This window comes from Streptopelia decaocto, assembly GCF_964273445.1.
Source record: "Streptopelia decaocto genome assembly, chromosome: 6".
Classification (NCBI taxonomy): domain Eukaryota; kingdom Metazoa; phylum Chordata; class Aves; order Columbiformes; family Columbidae; genus Streptopelia; species Streptopelia decaocto.
The window spans coordinates 40,055,756-40,072,756 of NC_138660.1; positions in this window are offsets into that span (position 1 = coordinate 40,055,756).

Sequence of the window (17,001 nt, forward strand, 5' to 3'; positions counted from 1 at the left end):
CTAAGTGCTGTTAAGTCAGTCTGAGCTTTGTCATTTAAGTGGAAGAATTGTGGCCATTCAGAAGATGGGTTAATGCACAGGAACTGAAACCAGAGCTCTTGAATTACCGTAAGACATAAGTCTGGGCTTCAGAAGATTTGGTTTCAGCACGTGTATCTTCATATGTTGCCTTAGGCAATTTATTTCAGTGCTTGGCATCCCATCTCCCACTTCTGTCATATAGAAATAACACATCTTTTCATGTTTGTGTCTCATCCTTTGCTTTGTCACAATAGTCTTGGGGATTTTCTCATAATATGTTAAAGAATAATCTCTACAGTATAATACGATTCTCATCTTTGTGTTCAGCCTGTGATAATTGTTGTGGTACTTTGGTAATAATTTCTGTCTCTGGAATTTTGGTATTTGCATGTGACTTCTGTAACTTTCCTTATAAAATCTCAGAAATAAATTTTATGACACTATTAACTCCATAAAGCAAATAAGTAAATTTTTTTTTGAAGTCTAAACAAATTAAATGTTGTGACTTTCTGAACTGTAACATTAGCTTTTTTTCTTTCCCACTTCATTTTATTTTTCTTCTATTGACTAGTTCAGTGGACATTTTTTCTTTACTGCTGTTTTCCAAAGTTAAAATGGAATGGTTTCTAACGCTACAGGAAAATTGTTTAGTAAGAGTGCCACACATACATCCCTCTGGAAAACAGCTCAGTTTTGCTTGCCTAGTGTTCTTGTTGGGTATATAGCAAAGGTTTAACTGTTTTAATCAAATGCTGCATTTATGGGGTCTGTAATACAAGGTCTGTTTCCTAAAAATAGATCGTACCATGACTTCACTCTAAATATTGTAAATATAACTATAAATTTTAAATACAACATGGTAAATATAAATACATTAGATCTATAAAAATAGAAGTAACATCACTGTAGCATTTCATTAGCACATAGGACATGACTCCCATTGGGAGTGCCGTGTCCTGTTTGGGGCTGCCCAGCAGAAGGAGGATTTTGGTTTGAGTGGGTCCAGCTGAGGGTCACCAAGGGGTGACAGAGACCTGAAAGATGTAATGCTTGAGGAGAACCTTGTTCAGCCTTGAGAACACCAGTGAAGGGAGGATATATCACTGTCTTCAGCTTCCTAACAATGTAGAAAAGACAGAGCCAAGGTCTTCCCAGAAATGCTCAGTGGTAGGACAAAGGCAATGGACCTGGGAAATTCTGATTAGATTTAAGAAAAAATATTTTCAGTATGAGGTTGACCATGTACTGGAAGAGGTTTACTATAGACGTTGTGGTATTTCTGTCCTTCAAGGCTTTCAAAACTTTCCTGGACACGTTCCTGAGCTACGTGGTCTAAGTGGCCCTGCTTTGAGCGTGAGGTTGGACTAAATGACCTCTGGAGGCCCTTGCAGACTCTCCAATTCTGTGATACATATATAAAACATCAAATATAAAATGAAATTATTTGAATTTACTAATGTAATAAAACAATCTTTTTTTTATAAAACTTGATTGAAAGCAGAACAAAACTAACAGGGAAGGTATTTGTTATACACATTGTTTTAAGTAGGTCATAGAATCAGAGTCAATTATCAGTCAAAGGAGAGCTTATCCTCAGATACCAGAGTAGCTGAAACATTTGGAATTCTTCCTGGGACTCCAGACATTGTGTCTTACCCATCATGTCCAGCATCACTGCTTAATAAAGAATGATGTATATCTGGGCACTTAAACCCTGCATTTAAGGATATAATTTTGAAAACCTCAGTCAGAGATTGCTGTTCATTTTTTAAATGAGTTTCCTGGCACACTAATCTTTCTTCTTCAGAAAGCTGTTTCTTGAATGTAAAATGCTGTCTTTGATACAGTGGGATGGTATAGGACTGTTGACTGAACAATATCTGAACTCTTTGTAAGTTCTTTAGATTTTCATAGCCATTATATGTTCAAAATATTATTTATCAACTACCCATGTAATGGTATGAGTTATCTGTACAGTGGTAGGTGGATAGATGTGTAAATCTGTATTTTAAGTATCCTTGTGAAATTTCGTTTTGAGAAAAGTATTTGTAGAATACTCAACATAGAAATAATGTTATTTAGAAAAGACGAATGTATAAAGGAACTATCTTCTATATGACTAAAACTGCATCCTCAATGTGCTTTACAGTAACCCAATTTTAACTCTTTCAGTATTTTTCATTTTATATGAAATATAAAATATAAATTGGAAACTAAACAGATTTTATAGCCCAGTTCCATTATTTAAATCACTCTGTGCTCTGACGTTGAAAGCTACAATTCTGTCTGGAATCAAATTGTAAGGATGAGTTATAATTCCCTAATGGAAACATTGACTAACCTCAGAGTATATAGATGCTGGCGGTGCCATGTAATGCATTAGCGAACATGTTACTGATAAATAGGAATGAAATATTGTTGGGCAGTCTAAGAGAGCAGCTCAGAAAAGATCTTGGTTATAAAGTGTCACAGAAATAGCTAATTAGGTATTTCTATCACAAGGGCTGAGCCACGTGCAAGCCTGTTGTACCAGGAAAGAGGGAAAGGGCTGTGAGCATTTTACTCCCAAAGCAACCAACACAAACAGGGTGTCCGCATGGAAGTTCAGAAATCCAAAGGCAGACTTCCAAAACTTTATAATCTTGCAAGCAAAAATGCAAATATTGTTGTGCCTCTCTCTACAAAATGCAATTATAATGACAGCTCTCTTACTACCTACATGTACAAATGGCATAAACATGGTTTGCTGACAACAAACAGATGACAGATCTGGAAAAAAGTGCTTTGCGCATAAAGTGTCTCTTCATGGGATGTATACTGCTATGGGCAAAGTATGGTGGCTTACCATGGATTTAGACTGATGATGTTTATTATTCCGCTTAAAACAGATTTTTTTAAAACCTTTTTTTTTTTTAAGATTAAAAAATATGAATATATTTTGTACCAACATGAGTGGCTTTTCAGAAATAATTTCAGTTTGTCTTGAAGATAAAATATTGAACGTGAAAATTTTGTTGTAGTAGGTGTGTTACTGTGGTAGGTCCAAGATCAGTATTTGATGAATCTGGCAAATGTTCCTGTAAACATCCTGATTTTCAGTTGCTCTTTCAGCATGGAGCTGGAGAATTTGTATGAACAGGAGAAAAGGAGGAGACGTATGGCCTTCTTTTTATTCTTTTTTTTTTTTTTAATCTTTGTGTATATGACCATTGTATAAGTCCTTCCCTGAACGGTCTGTTGGCTGCCTTGCAGCAAATACATAATTAATATACACCTGTGTTAGATCTAAACAGTGACAAATATCATATGTAGCATTGATCTGCACATTGCTACCACCCACGATGCCAGTTTCTTTTACTTCCAGCTGATTGGGATGGACATCTATTAAATAAATCACCTTTGCAGCTTCATTTTTCCATATAAAAATAATCTGCTCTATCTGATAGTTTTAAGTGTAATCTTTCTACCATTGAACCTGTCTGTTTGCATCCTCATTTGGAGAAGGAGAATGGCAACTAAGAAGAGAAAGGCAAATCACACTCTTCAGATGCTGAAGATGTTGAAAATATGAAGAAAAAAAAAATAAATAAAGGACTGGAAAAAGGAGCTATACCCATTAACCTGCATCAGTTCTGATGAGCAGGCATAAAATGGAGATGAAAGTTAAAGAAATCTAGACTACGCAAGTAAATAATAACTTCGATAATTTATTTCAAATCAGTGTTAGGACTTCTAAGGTCAGTTCTAGACTTGTAAGTCATTGTACTGATCAAGAAAGATATATAGAGAAGATTGTTCGTTTTTCCAATTAAATTTTAATAAGAGCTTGAACAGTGGAGCTTGTGCATGGTGGCAGGTAAGAGGGAGCTGTAGTTTTAACGAGGGCTGACAGCAGAAGGATCAATCTGGGGCATTTCAAAAGAAGAAGGACGAAGATGAGAAAAGGGAGAATCAATGCAAAGCGCAGGAAACCAGCAAAATCAGAGTGTTTTCTCCCACACGCTTCAACAGCATGTGAGGAGCAGCAGGAGGAGAATCAGACCTCAGGATGCGATGGTGCCGTGATGTCAATAACAGAAAGGACAGGTTGTCAGAGGTGACAGGAGAAACGGCATCATTTTAAAAAGGGAGAGAGGATTGTGAAAGATGGATGTGGAAAGTGTCTGACAGGGTGAAAAGAGAAAGCTGGTGAAGCTGAATTAAAATAGATAATGAGTAAAGGGAAATAATTCAAAGAGCAAAAGGGATTTGGAGGTGTCCATAGCAAGAGAGTAATGGTACGCTGAACAGATGGAAATCTTGAAAGAGTTCTAAGAGGGTGTGAAAGTGAGGTCAGAATCACTGACTTTCCAGGATCACTATAGAAAATGAAGAATCCTGATAACACTGGAAGTTCAGAGATCTGCAAAGGGTGAGGAGTCAAGAGTCATCATAGAATCATTCTGGTTGGAAGAGACCCTCAAGATCATTGAGTCCAACCCTCAGATGGTATGGAAAGAAGGCACCTCCATGGAGGGAAACCAAGAGGAAAGGATGGGCCCAGGATGGGTGCTGAACTGTCCCAAAGTCACCAAAACACAAAGGTCACAGAATCACAGAATCACAGAATCGACTGGGTTGGAAAAGACCTCAGAGATCATCGAGTCCAACCCTTGGTCCAACTCTAGTCCGTTTATTAGATCATGGCACTAAGTGCCATGTCCAATCTCAGTTTAAAAACCTCCAGGAACGGCGAGTCCACCACCTCCCTGGGCAGGCCATTCCAATGCCTGACCACTCTCTCTGTAAAGAATTTCTTTCTAATATCCAGCCTAAATTTCCCCTGGCAGAGTTTAAGCCCATGCCCCCTTGTCCTATTGCTAACTGCCTGGGAGAAGAGACCAATCCCCACCTGGCTATAACTTCCCTTCAGGTAGTTATAGAGAGTGATGAGGTCACCTCTAAGCCTCCTCTTCTCTAGACTAAACAACCCCAGCTCCCTCAGCCTCTCCCCATAGGTCTTATGCTCAAGTCCCTTCACCAGTCTTGTTGCTCTTCTCTGGACTCGCTCCAGCACTTCAATGTCTTTCCTGAACTGAGGGGCCCAGAACTGAACACAATACTCCAGGTGTGGCCTCACCAATGCAGAGTACAGGGGAAGGATCACTTCCCTTGTCCTGCTGACCATGCTATTTTTGATACAGGACAGGATACCATTGGCCTTCTTGGCCACCTGGGCACACTGATGGCTCATGTTGAGCTTCCTGTCAATTAGTACCCCCAGGTCCCTTTCTGTCTGACTGCTCTCCAGCCACTCTGCGCCCAGCCTGTAGCGCTGCAGGGGGTTGTTGTGACCAAAGTGCAGCACCCGGCACTTGGCCTTATTGAACTTCATCCCATTGGAATCAGCCCATTTTTCCAGTCTGTCCAGATCCCTCTGCAGAGCCCTCCTGCCTTCCAGCAGGTCGACACTCCCTCCCAACTTGGTGTCATCAGCAAATTTGCTGATGATGGTCTCAATCCCTTCATCTAAATCGTCAATAAAGATGTTAAATAGGACTGGACTGGACCCAACACTGAACCCTGGGGAACACCACTAGTGACTGGGTCCTGCAATGGTGGAGAGAAACAGCTGGGTGCAAGTGGCAGGAGGGAACAGCACTGGTGGCTTTAGAGGTTGTCTGCTTGGACCAGACATTGACTACCAACTTGAATGAGGCTCTGGAGACATCTTTCCAGAAAAATGTTCCTAAGGTTATATTTATAGCGCAGAAATGGAGTACAATTGGTGTTAGACTGAATGAAGATAGTAGTCCTACGTGTTTCCTAGTTATTTCCATAGGGCTTTCCTTCTCTAATACTGGTTTTGTGTTGTATTTCTGACTCCTGACATCCAATCATTATTAGATACGCAAAAATTAGTTTTAAAATATTAATTTCTCTATGCATAGGATGTATTCAGCTACTAAACACTGCCTTAAATTTCTTCCATTTTGCTGCTTTCTTTAGTTCATTTTAAGTGTCACTTCTTCACTACATCTTGACATTTAATATGAAGCATTTCATCTACCAGAAATACATCTGAGTCTTCAGCTCAAGAGTCCAATTAAGAAAATGCTCCCATGTGCATGCATTTTCCTTTATTGAACTTCAAGTTCTCTGCAATGTCATGTACAATACAAGTTTAAAATCAAGGCTTTTGTGGAAAAAAAGTAGTTCTAAAATATCATCTTGCCTCCTCACTGCTCTGCCTCAGCATCAAAATAGGGTGAAACAAGCTGTCTTTCAGTTACTCTATGGTCCAATTTTGGCTTAGTGCCTTTTATTTTTGTTATAGGTATTTGTATGGGCATCACAAATACCTGTGTGTTGATAAATGTATTGATATCCACCTGTTTTAATGCTTAATAGATTAAATAGGGTAATGGCAATTGAAAATTTGGATTTGTAAAAAAGAATGGTTTTTCTTTTACTGTTTGAAATGAATTTGTTACTGGTGTAAATGACTGATGGTGAGCTGTACTGAACAAGGATCAGGTTTTCTCCTCGAGATGCTGTAGTACAAATTAAAGATAAACAGCAAGAAAGAAATAATCTATGTTTTGCAAACATCTATGTCACAAACTGCTGATTTCTCTAAAGCTGTTCAGGTCTTTTCTCAGTAGCTGGTGGTCCCATCCATAGGGCTCTGCTTGGGATAACATGGCTTTGTGGAGTTGTGGCTTTTCAGTGCAAAGTCATGAGGATTGGGAATGAAAATACTCAGATCTTTTAATTTGAGAAGTCTAATTGTAGAGCGATTGCTTATTGTATTTTATTAGAGAACAGCTCTGTAGTATCATGGAGGGGAACCCATCAATTGTCTCACTGTGGACATGCCAGCACTGCCTGTGGCAGAGGAAACGTAACTCTGATTACTCCCATTGAACAGCACAGTGTAAACCAGTAAGGATTCCCATTTTTTGCAAAAGGTTTTGGTTAAAATGCTTCCACATAGGGAAGACTTTTGCATAGTCTAGTATCTTAACTCCTTAATGTTATTTGTTGACTGTTCCTCTGTTTGGATTACTATGCTTTATATTGATAAAATATATGTGTGTGTGACTTTTGATGGATGGATTATTGCAAAAACTTTTCAGTAGAGAAAGCTTTGTTTTCAGATGCATAAGCCAGAAAGCATCCTGTAGTCTCACTGACATTGCCCTGACCCATGTGAGGTATGGAAAAGGGAAACAATAACAAGCAAGCCTACCTTCCCAAAGAGAGGCTGTGCTGATTTTATATAATAATATCTTGGGGTTTCTAAAGCTTTTGCAGTGGTTGCCAGTCATTTAGGGCTTTTAGCAATTTGGCTGAAGGTAGACAACTTCACAGCAGCAGAAGTTCAGAGTGTGTTTGAACAGTCTGAAATTGCTGTGATGGAGATAACAGAACAATGTAGGGACCACTCTAGAGTATTCAAGCCCGGACAGCAATGAGTGCCAAATGAGTCAGAATGGGGTTTGATGTTACTTACTACTCCATGTAGCTGAATAAAAAGCAGTTTTCTTTCCACAGACCAACTCTGATTAGTATCCCTGTGTTGGTTATGTTTTCACACACACAACCCAATGGCCACTGTGTTGCAAGTACATAACGAGAAGGGCACTCTTTTGACTTTCCTCTGTGGTTTGCTGCCATTGGGGTCCATACTTTGCTACCTGCTGGGACAATTCATGTAAAGCTTCTGTTCAAGACCTGTCTTAACAGTTGTTCCAGCCATAATGATAAATCTGACTTGCAGGAACCCTGCTTACAGCGCCCTCCCTGTTATATTTTGCAATGAGGAAAATGTCTGATCTGGCATATTGGATGCTTTTTGTGGTTGTTCTCTGTCACTTTCCCGCTGGCTCTTGCCTGTATTCGGTGCATGGTGCAGCTCTTGGGAGACTTGGGTCTCCGGTCTCCCAAGTGAGATGGAAAATTTCCATCTATGTTGGGTATCTGGAATTTTCATTAGAGTGGGAGATCGCTTTAGCTTCTGAGTATCTGTTCACTCACAAGTCTGTCTGCTCAGGCTGTAGACAAAGATGTCTTTTACTGCAATTCGTGTAGAACTGTGAAAGCTGGGTATGTGAAGCGAGGGAAAAAGAGAAAAGTGAAATAAGTGTAAGTAAAGTCTATTGTACATTTGGGAGCCTTAGCTGATGCCTGTGAGAACAGAAGGTGAGGAAGCAGATGAACTTGCCTTCCTGAGACCAAGCCCTCTCTCCCCCTCCAAAAGGAATGGGAGGCAGAGACGGAAGGTGGGATTTCTCCAGGAGGCGGCTGGGTAAGAGCTGGGATGGGCAGACACAGCTTGATTTTTTCAGTGAGCATACAGGGATCATTGTCTTTTTAAACACTGTGAATAAGGCTGCAGAGCTGGTGTTGGGTTTGAGGTTTTTCCTTGCTTCGACGTGCATGCAACTACATCAAACATTTTTTCCTCTGATCCCAGGCAGCTTTGTTAGTATTTATTTGCAGTATTATACTTGTACTGAACCTTTCTTTTTACTGAAATGAACATTAGTTGGAAATACTGCAGCATCATGGTTAATTTGTACCCTGAACTACCTATCTTACTGGTGTTAGTGGTGTCTCATAAGATGCAAGTCAAGCAGAACTTCCTAACATTAAGTGCGTGGCCACGATATTTGTATTGGTACCAACATAGTGTTTTCAGGTACGTGCACCACTTCCATATTAAAAAAATACAGGAACACTGAGACATGATTTCTTGCTTTTTTTTTTTTCTAGCATGCAGCACAAGATGGCTGATGGTAATTAGCTATTGTTAAGGTACAATGTAACTCCTTAAATACCTACATGAAAAAAAATAGATTAAAAAGATCTATAAGAAAAACTACATGAATGATTCTAACTTGGCAACAATGCGGGGATTGATGAAGTGTCTTGATTCTCATCCCTGCAGCTGTTTCTTTCTCTTCCTTCAGCAATACATTGAGTAGTGGGCATCAATTGACAAAATAGATGATGCTCGCTTGTGATTAATTTGAATCAGATTTACATTTGAAAGACACCAAAATCTTGCTGAAACTGGGTGAAAGCTTCAAGATATAGACAGGCTTGAACTTTAAATAGAAGGAAAAAGTAAATCTGTAAGTACTGGAATTTGACACTATAAAAAGCCATCAATAAACTCCCATTGTATGAAAGACGAGTGATTCAGACATTCAGCAGAACTGCTTGAACTACTTTTCCTGTGAGTTTCTTAATACCTACCCTTTTCAGTCTTTTTTAATTGACTTTCAGTGGATTATCCAAACCGAAGTCCCACTCTGCTAAATTTCTTGGGAATTCTGCTGTTGGTTTCTGTGGCTCAGGATTGTAGGATTTGTGATTTTTGGTTTAAAGATAAAACTATCAGAGAAAACTCACTCTTTTTGTTTTTGTCTCCTTAACATTCCTCGTTGGTTTTAACAGCCCCAATCCATCTATAAGCTTATAGAAATTGTTTCTGCTTTGCCTTGGAGGTTCTCTCAGTTCTTTCCACTTTCATTTGAACAATTTATTTACCTTGACCTAAGGTACCTGTCATTTCTGCAAGATTCTGCTCTTGATGCTTCAAATAAAGGACTCTGCAGTAAATCTCTAAGAAAATAATTGTTTTTTGGAGTTTCATTTGTGGCTAAATACATAAAGTTGAAATTTATTTCTGCCCAGGCATTCCCTTTTCACTAGCACAGTACAATGCAGTGATTTCTCTCTGAGTGGAATACACTTGCCTTTGCATAAATTTAATTCACATTGTGATGTTGAAGCTTCTAATATGAAAACTTAGCTTTCTGGAGCTACAAATATATTATATTAAACAGAAAGAGCCTATTTATGCCTTCATTCACATTTTATATATCTGTCTGATGTCAGATGACCTTGAGTACATACTTTGTGGAAGAACTGGCTCATAGTAAAAGGTGAAATAGAAATATTGCTTTTGGGTTCTTAATGGAGCTAGCAGACATGATGGAAATGGTGCTACAGCAAATCTACTCTGGTAGAGACATCCTGTGATACCATTAACATTTAAGTTCAGGATCTCACCTCCCAAGGAAGGTTTTATTTTATTTATTTATTTTTTTTAAAGTAAAAACCTTGTCATGATAGAGTTGGTGTGCAAGACTCACCTCTTCTGCAAAGCTTTCCCTGGTAACTGGAGCAGAAGAATAACCCTGCAGGGCACCTGGGGCTGCAGACAGACAACTAAACCACAGAATAAGACACAGATTTGATTGTCCCTCTTGGACGGGTTTAACAGTTGTGTGTATCAGGCTGTAACAGCAAGTGCATTCAACAAACATAGGAAGTAAGAGGATTGATAATAAAATAGTGAAGGAGACTGCAAAAGTGTGCAGACGTTTAATATCACTGCAATTATGTGCAAAAATACCAAATGATCTGCATAAAGCACAGATTTAACACCCAAGAAATAATTGCTGTGGTTTTTTTGAACAGTGATTCAAGAGATATTTTCTATCTATAAACTTCAGATCCCACAATGTTTGCAATATGAAATAGCTTCTGTGACAAATTTAGGTAAATAGCCTCTTTGCTGTTGTCTGTAATATTTGAAAATCATAATATCCTGAGTTCAAAATGGGCTTTCATTTACAGGTTAATTAATCTATATTTCACTTATAGAGCTTGCTGTAATATTTGCTTTTCAGACTAAAATTTTCAGCCACTGGCTACCTACCTTTATGTTATTTTGTAGTTGCTGTATGTTGTGTAGTTTGAAATCCACATGGGTCTTGGTGTTGTGGTTTTTTTTGTTTTCTAAGGGGAGTGGATAATTAAGAGACCAATAGCAGACATCAGTACAGTTAAGGAAAATGGGCTGTTATGACTACGTATGGGACTATAGTTGGAAATAACCAGGTGTATGTCCTCAGTGTTATCTTCTATTGCTGTTGTGAAGTCACATCAAAGAGTGACCTTTTTACTTTTATCTGGTGCACTTTTGGGAAAAAGCCATCTCTCATGCTGCTGTAAAGTAGGGAAGCTCATGATCCTGAGAGGTACACATGGGAAAATGTGCAACTTTCCTCTCAAGCCTCATCCATACCCCACTGCTTTCCAGTGGATGTCATTGCGCGACAAAATGAATCATCTGGGTCAAAAATAAAGTGGTGAGAAGCCAGCAGTGCCAGAGCACAGCTTCCGATGTGTTCATTTGTGCTGAATCTGTTCAGTAAACTGACAGGCTGAATCAATCGCCTCCCAGATTAGCGGCACAGCTCCGACAGGACTGACAGCACTACGACTCCAAAGAAACTTCTAAAAATAGGAGTGAAAATAATGTTAGGAATATCTCTACACCCCATGGGAAATAACATTAATGAACAGCAAGTCTGGGCTTTGAGCAGCGGGGGCGACTCCTGCCCCTTCACTGTTTCCCAGGAGTATTTTGAGCAGTTCAAGGAGGTTTGCTAAAAACCCAAATCTGTTCAGAGCTGCAGCACAGCACTGAGTCACAGCAAGGGGACAGGTCTGGCTTTGCTTTTGATAGACGATACGAGGCCTACTCGCTTTTATATCTCATTTCTAGGATGTAAAGAGATAGAGACCTTTTATTGGCCATCTGGCATGGAGAATAATTTCCTTCCTTGTCTGCATAAACTGTGATCTATTTTAATTTTGCCTATGAAGTTCTGAGTATGGTAATGTCTTAATGTCTTTCCTCTTTTTTTCCCCCTAATTTTGAACATTTTCAGCAATTTATTTTTATTTTTTAAATTTCACCTTAGTTGCTGCTGTTCCTTCCTTTAAAGTCATTATGCTCTTGAGTAACTCAGACCTTTCTCATCTAGCCTTTTTCCATCTGGTAGATTTTATAATTCACTGAAGATTTTTATAGCTATTTGATGAATTTTGTGCATTGTCGGACTTACGTGGCAGAACACATTCCTCAGAGTGTACCTTCTGAAATCTTCTGTATGATGCAGCTTAGCATCTCCTTCTTCCTTCAGTTGCATCTTTCCTCTAAATTAGCCATGGATTTTATTATCTGCGTACTTTTATAAAAGCCTCTCACTCCAGTACTGGGTTCTTTTTTACCTCTATGGAAGTCCTGAGACAGGCTACAATGAGAGTTCCTTGTTGAATTAACACATTTGCACCTATTTTAGCCAAAATAATTGTCCTGTCAGTTAAAAACTCATGTAGGAAATGAAACATAATCAAAAGGCCATACTACTGCATGCAAGTTACTGCTCCTGCAGTTCCTACTCTGGCTGTCTTCATGGCTTTAGAAGATGATGAAAATGGCAACCATCTAACTGAGCAGCAGGCAGTTTCCTTTCTGTTTGGTTGTGGTTTTGCTGAACAATGAGAAGCGCCTTTGAAACATATTGTAACTGGAGTTTCCCTGCGTCCTTGAAGCAATAAAGCTTCTAATAAAGTGAAACATGCATCCATGGATGGTAAATTTTTCTTCCCATTAAAGTATTTAGGACCTTGTATTAATAACACTATCCATTTCTCATGCTATTTCATGCACTGACACCTAGGTGCACTCTATTTCCTTCCCTGAAAGCTATCTCAAAGCTGTAGTCATAGCTGTCATTTTGGATATAAATTTCCTCTGTAGAGAGACACAGAACTTTTATGCCCGGCTTCAAAATTTCCCAGCAGGGAGGGGCTTTTCTTGTGGCATCGTGCGCTATTATTCAACAGCAACGGGAATTTCTAAGTGTGGCACCCTCCGGAATAAAGGTGTTTCTGCACTCAGCACACTTGTCATCAATCACTTCCACAATCTACAGATTAAGGTTTTTTTCATACCCTGCTTCCTTTTTGTTATTTGAGCAAAGCTAAGTGTTTAGCAAAAAGAAAGTGACTGGATTCTGCTCTTTGTGCCTTGGCAAAAACAAGTTTTGCTGTATATTGATTCATAAAAATAAAAGCCAAACAGAAGGTTTCAAATTCTACCACCAGAATGCTCAGAAATAATTTTCCCTGGAGGAGCCACACCTAAGGATAAAAATGGCTTTTTTCTTCCTTTCCTAGACATTTTTTGAATAGTAATTTGACAGCTATATTCTCTGTTTAAACCAGAATAGTTATTAAAGATATGGAATACATCACAGGTTGTAAAATAAAGTGGAAAGCATTGCTCAGAGGCACAGCAGCTCTAGAAAAAAAATTAACCACTTGCATTTCTTTGTATCGGCACAATTATAGATACAGAAATGTTGAATCTAAAGCTCACTGAAGGGACGCTTGGGTCCACCCTGGAGTTTGAGACTGGTTCAGTTTCACAGAGTTCTCTCTGTCAGGGATACAGTCGGTTCCCATGCGCCTTTAACTGTCTGTTTTTGTTTTCTTCAAAACATTTCATAACTTATTCCACCCAAACCTGCTGTGCTTTTTTTTTCCAGTGAGTACCAGAACATCTTAAGCTGCATTTCCATTAGTCCTTTCATTTAAATCTTGAAAATTATATTTATTTCCTGCAGCCACCAGTGGCATATTCAGGGATGGCATTCTGCCCTGCGTGCGGCTGATAGTTCCATAGACAGTTCTGTTGCTTATAATGCTCAAAACATCCTAAATTAATTTGGCTTTTTATTGATGTGCTGTGTTAAACCAGCTGCAGATCCTTACCTTACTGCATACCTTTCATATATATTATTCTCATTTGAATGCATAGTCTGTTTTCATATAAACCAGCCTACTGGAGTATTTTATTTGTTTTATTGGCTTTTATATTAGCCTTTAGAAAACTGGAGATTTTTTCAACATCCAAGAAGTGCTTCCTTCTATATCTGTTTCCCTGAAGGTGGGCTTCAGTTGTGATGCTGTAAAACAAGCAGGTACAGGCCACAAATGTAATTTCTGTCAGGCTTCAGCCAAATAAGACACAGCAATGGCTCCCAGATGATCAGGCAATTAGCCCACACATTGCAGGCTTTACTCTTCATTTAACAATTAAACAAATTGCTCACATTATCTGTTCATGATGACTTGGGAAGCATATCTGATCAAAATGTGCTTTTGTGTTAAATATGTATTCTTTGAAGGCTAACATGACGAATTTTTACAACTTAGGTCTCATATTTTTAAAGTATTATTGACATGATTCTTTGAAGGTAATTATTTAAATATGCTGCTGAACTGCTCTGAAGTCTGTTTATTCCTGTGCACCATCAACAGAATCATTGAAAAATTTCATGTTAGTAGCAAAGGGTTGGGCAGGAGAGATTTATTTAAAAATCTTTGTTTCTTCTTCTTCATATGAAAGAAGGAACTAATGTAAAATATGAACAAATAGTACTTTCTAATAAACATGTAGAAATGATTTCACAGTTATTTCAATCAGAATTTGCCTGCACAAAGACAGGAAGAGAACATTTCAGCAATTTCAGGGGTTGGCCATAGTTGTGGCTATAGCAGCCTATAGCTTCAAGAAACAGCAGTGTTTCTGAATGGCACAAGTCATCTATTTCTAGCATATCCATTTCTAATATCTGTGTGTCTGTATGATAAGCATTCCTCAAAAAGGAAGTAACTGCAGATTTAATTGCAGAAATTATAAGCCTAATTAAAACCACAAATCCCAAAAGAGTAGGTAGTTGCTCTAGTCTTTGACTTTCTCTTGAAAATGAATTTTAATTTGTTTCTTTTTATTACTAGTATGTAAAAAGCATCATTCAAAAAAACCCCAAAAAACCCATAAAAATACAACCTAAGTCAGTTTTAAGAATTTCATAATACTAGCAGGAGCTTTGTTGATCAAAATAAAGATTTTTTGTTGTTGTTTTGATGTGATTAATTTTGCCCCAAGCAGTCTTGTTGTTAATATCTCAGTGTTAGTAATCAGAATAAAAGTTTTTTTTTTCATTCTGACACGTATGAGCATTGAATATATTTTTTGTTCGTGTGTTTCCACTTGGTGATAATTTATAGCAGTTTTAAGCCTGCCATTGGGATAATCTCCCTGGCGAAGTGCTAGATTCTTCAACATTGTATGCATTTAAGATTCAACTGGACAGCACGCTGGGCCAGCTCACCTAGGCTGAGCTTTTGCCAAGACAGGTTGGACCAAATGATCCTTGTGCTCCCTTCCAACCTGGGATTCCATGATTCTAAGATCTGCAAGGAGTCGCAATAGTGGATATATAGGTGAAAAGGGAAAATCAGAGCAGCAGTCAGGCAATTGATCTGGTATGCTTTCCACTATGAGAAGCTATGAAAGTAATCAGAATAACAATGGGAATGTGTCAGAATGAAGAACAAATATGTAGGGCTGGTTTTGATGATCCTAAATGTCCAGAAAAGTTATTCCACAGGAGGAGGCTGAGACACTACAACTGACCAAGCTCTTTTTTTGGAAGAGTTGTTGTTAGAGGTCAATCTGTCTTACATTGTTGTAAAATATGTCATTTATCCATCAAACCATAAATAAGGAATAGGAAAGCAGTGAAGCGCTTTCTCCTACTTCACAAAAGGATTAGTTTTGTTAAGGGTATTTCTACTCTTAAACAAATACCAGGAGCTCTGTGCAATTGTTTGACTAGCCTCAACACTCTTTAATGAGACTCCATTCCTGTTATTTGAAAGGAGAAAGTTCTTGGATCTTTCTCCCTCCTAAGAAAATCTACCCACCCTGTAAATAGCGACCATCTCAGTCAAGTCCCATTTAGAGTTGATAGGAGCTGGGAAGTACACCCTCTCTTTCTGTGGCCTTGGCAGTTTTAAGCACTTTCCTTTAGAAATTGTATCAATCAGTAAAATTGTTTGTAATACCTGGTTCTGGAGACAGGGCTTAAAGTAATTGTAGTACTTGCTGCTGCTGCTAATGATACTATCAGAGCAAACTAAATTTTAGAACCCTTGAAGTACGACGTTAACTTAATATGTGTTACTTCTTTTTAAGATGAGAGGAAAAAATTAGAAGTTCAGTAAGTACCTGACCTTTGCCAACTTTATCTGCTTGAAATTATCTATCTATAAATAGAATGTCTTTGGTTGCATTTCCATGAAGAAGCATTATGTGGCTCAGTTGAGGGAAATTTAATGAAATAGTAGTCCTGCTTAGAAGACTACTTCCATTAAGACAGCTGGGAAAAAGAGAAAACCAACCACTAGTGAAGAAAATTAATTTATTGATTATTCAGTAGTGCAACAAAGAGAATATTTTGAAAAAACAGGTGACAGCAACCAATACAAGCTGCTAAGTGAGATGGTTTTTTATCACTCATTCAAAGGCCTAAAGAGATGCACTCAATGTTTACTCTCCTGATTTTGTTTCTATCTTGAAACATTCTCGTAATCATTTACTGGTGGGGCTTTTCCACATTTTCATGTCTTCTCATAAACTGTCGGTAGTATCTTAATTATAAACACCTTGCGTTTAATACTCAATAAAAAGAGGCATAATGGATGCATGAGTACTACTGTTATTGGAAAGAGAGAGAGGGAGAGGCGAGATCGCTAAACTGGACCCCTCTGCTGTACTTTACAAACCCATAAAAGAAATAAGGTTCTTCCTTAAAAGAAGAGCTTAAAATCTAATGCTAATAGCAATAAGATTGTCTTCCCACTTGACATGCTGTGCATGTGTTGGTTTTCTTTTTTTAGTGAGAAGGGATAGCTATTTTGAAGTCTGTAACTCCTTTGGAAATAGGTCAATACATAATTCATTTGGAACATTTCCTCTGTGTTGTGTTTGTGTTTCCTTGTACAGTGGGAAATCATAGCTGGATAAGACAACTCAAAGCATCAGTTCCATATGAATTGGCTGTGAACTCCAACTACCTGTCATTTAAGTCACTGGTATTTAGAAGCTGAGTATTCTCATTTTGACCCCAGGCAAGACTGTAGATCAATCATTTTTTTGACTGTTTGTAATAAGGAAGTGGGCAAAGACATTTTTTTGTGCCAGAAGGCCAACAATTGTCCTTATTTCTACCAGCTGAGAATCCTGTACCTATTTCCTTGATAAGTTGCAGGAAAATCTTT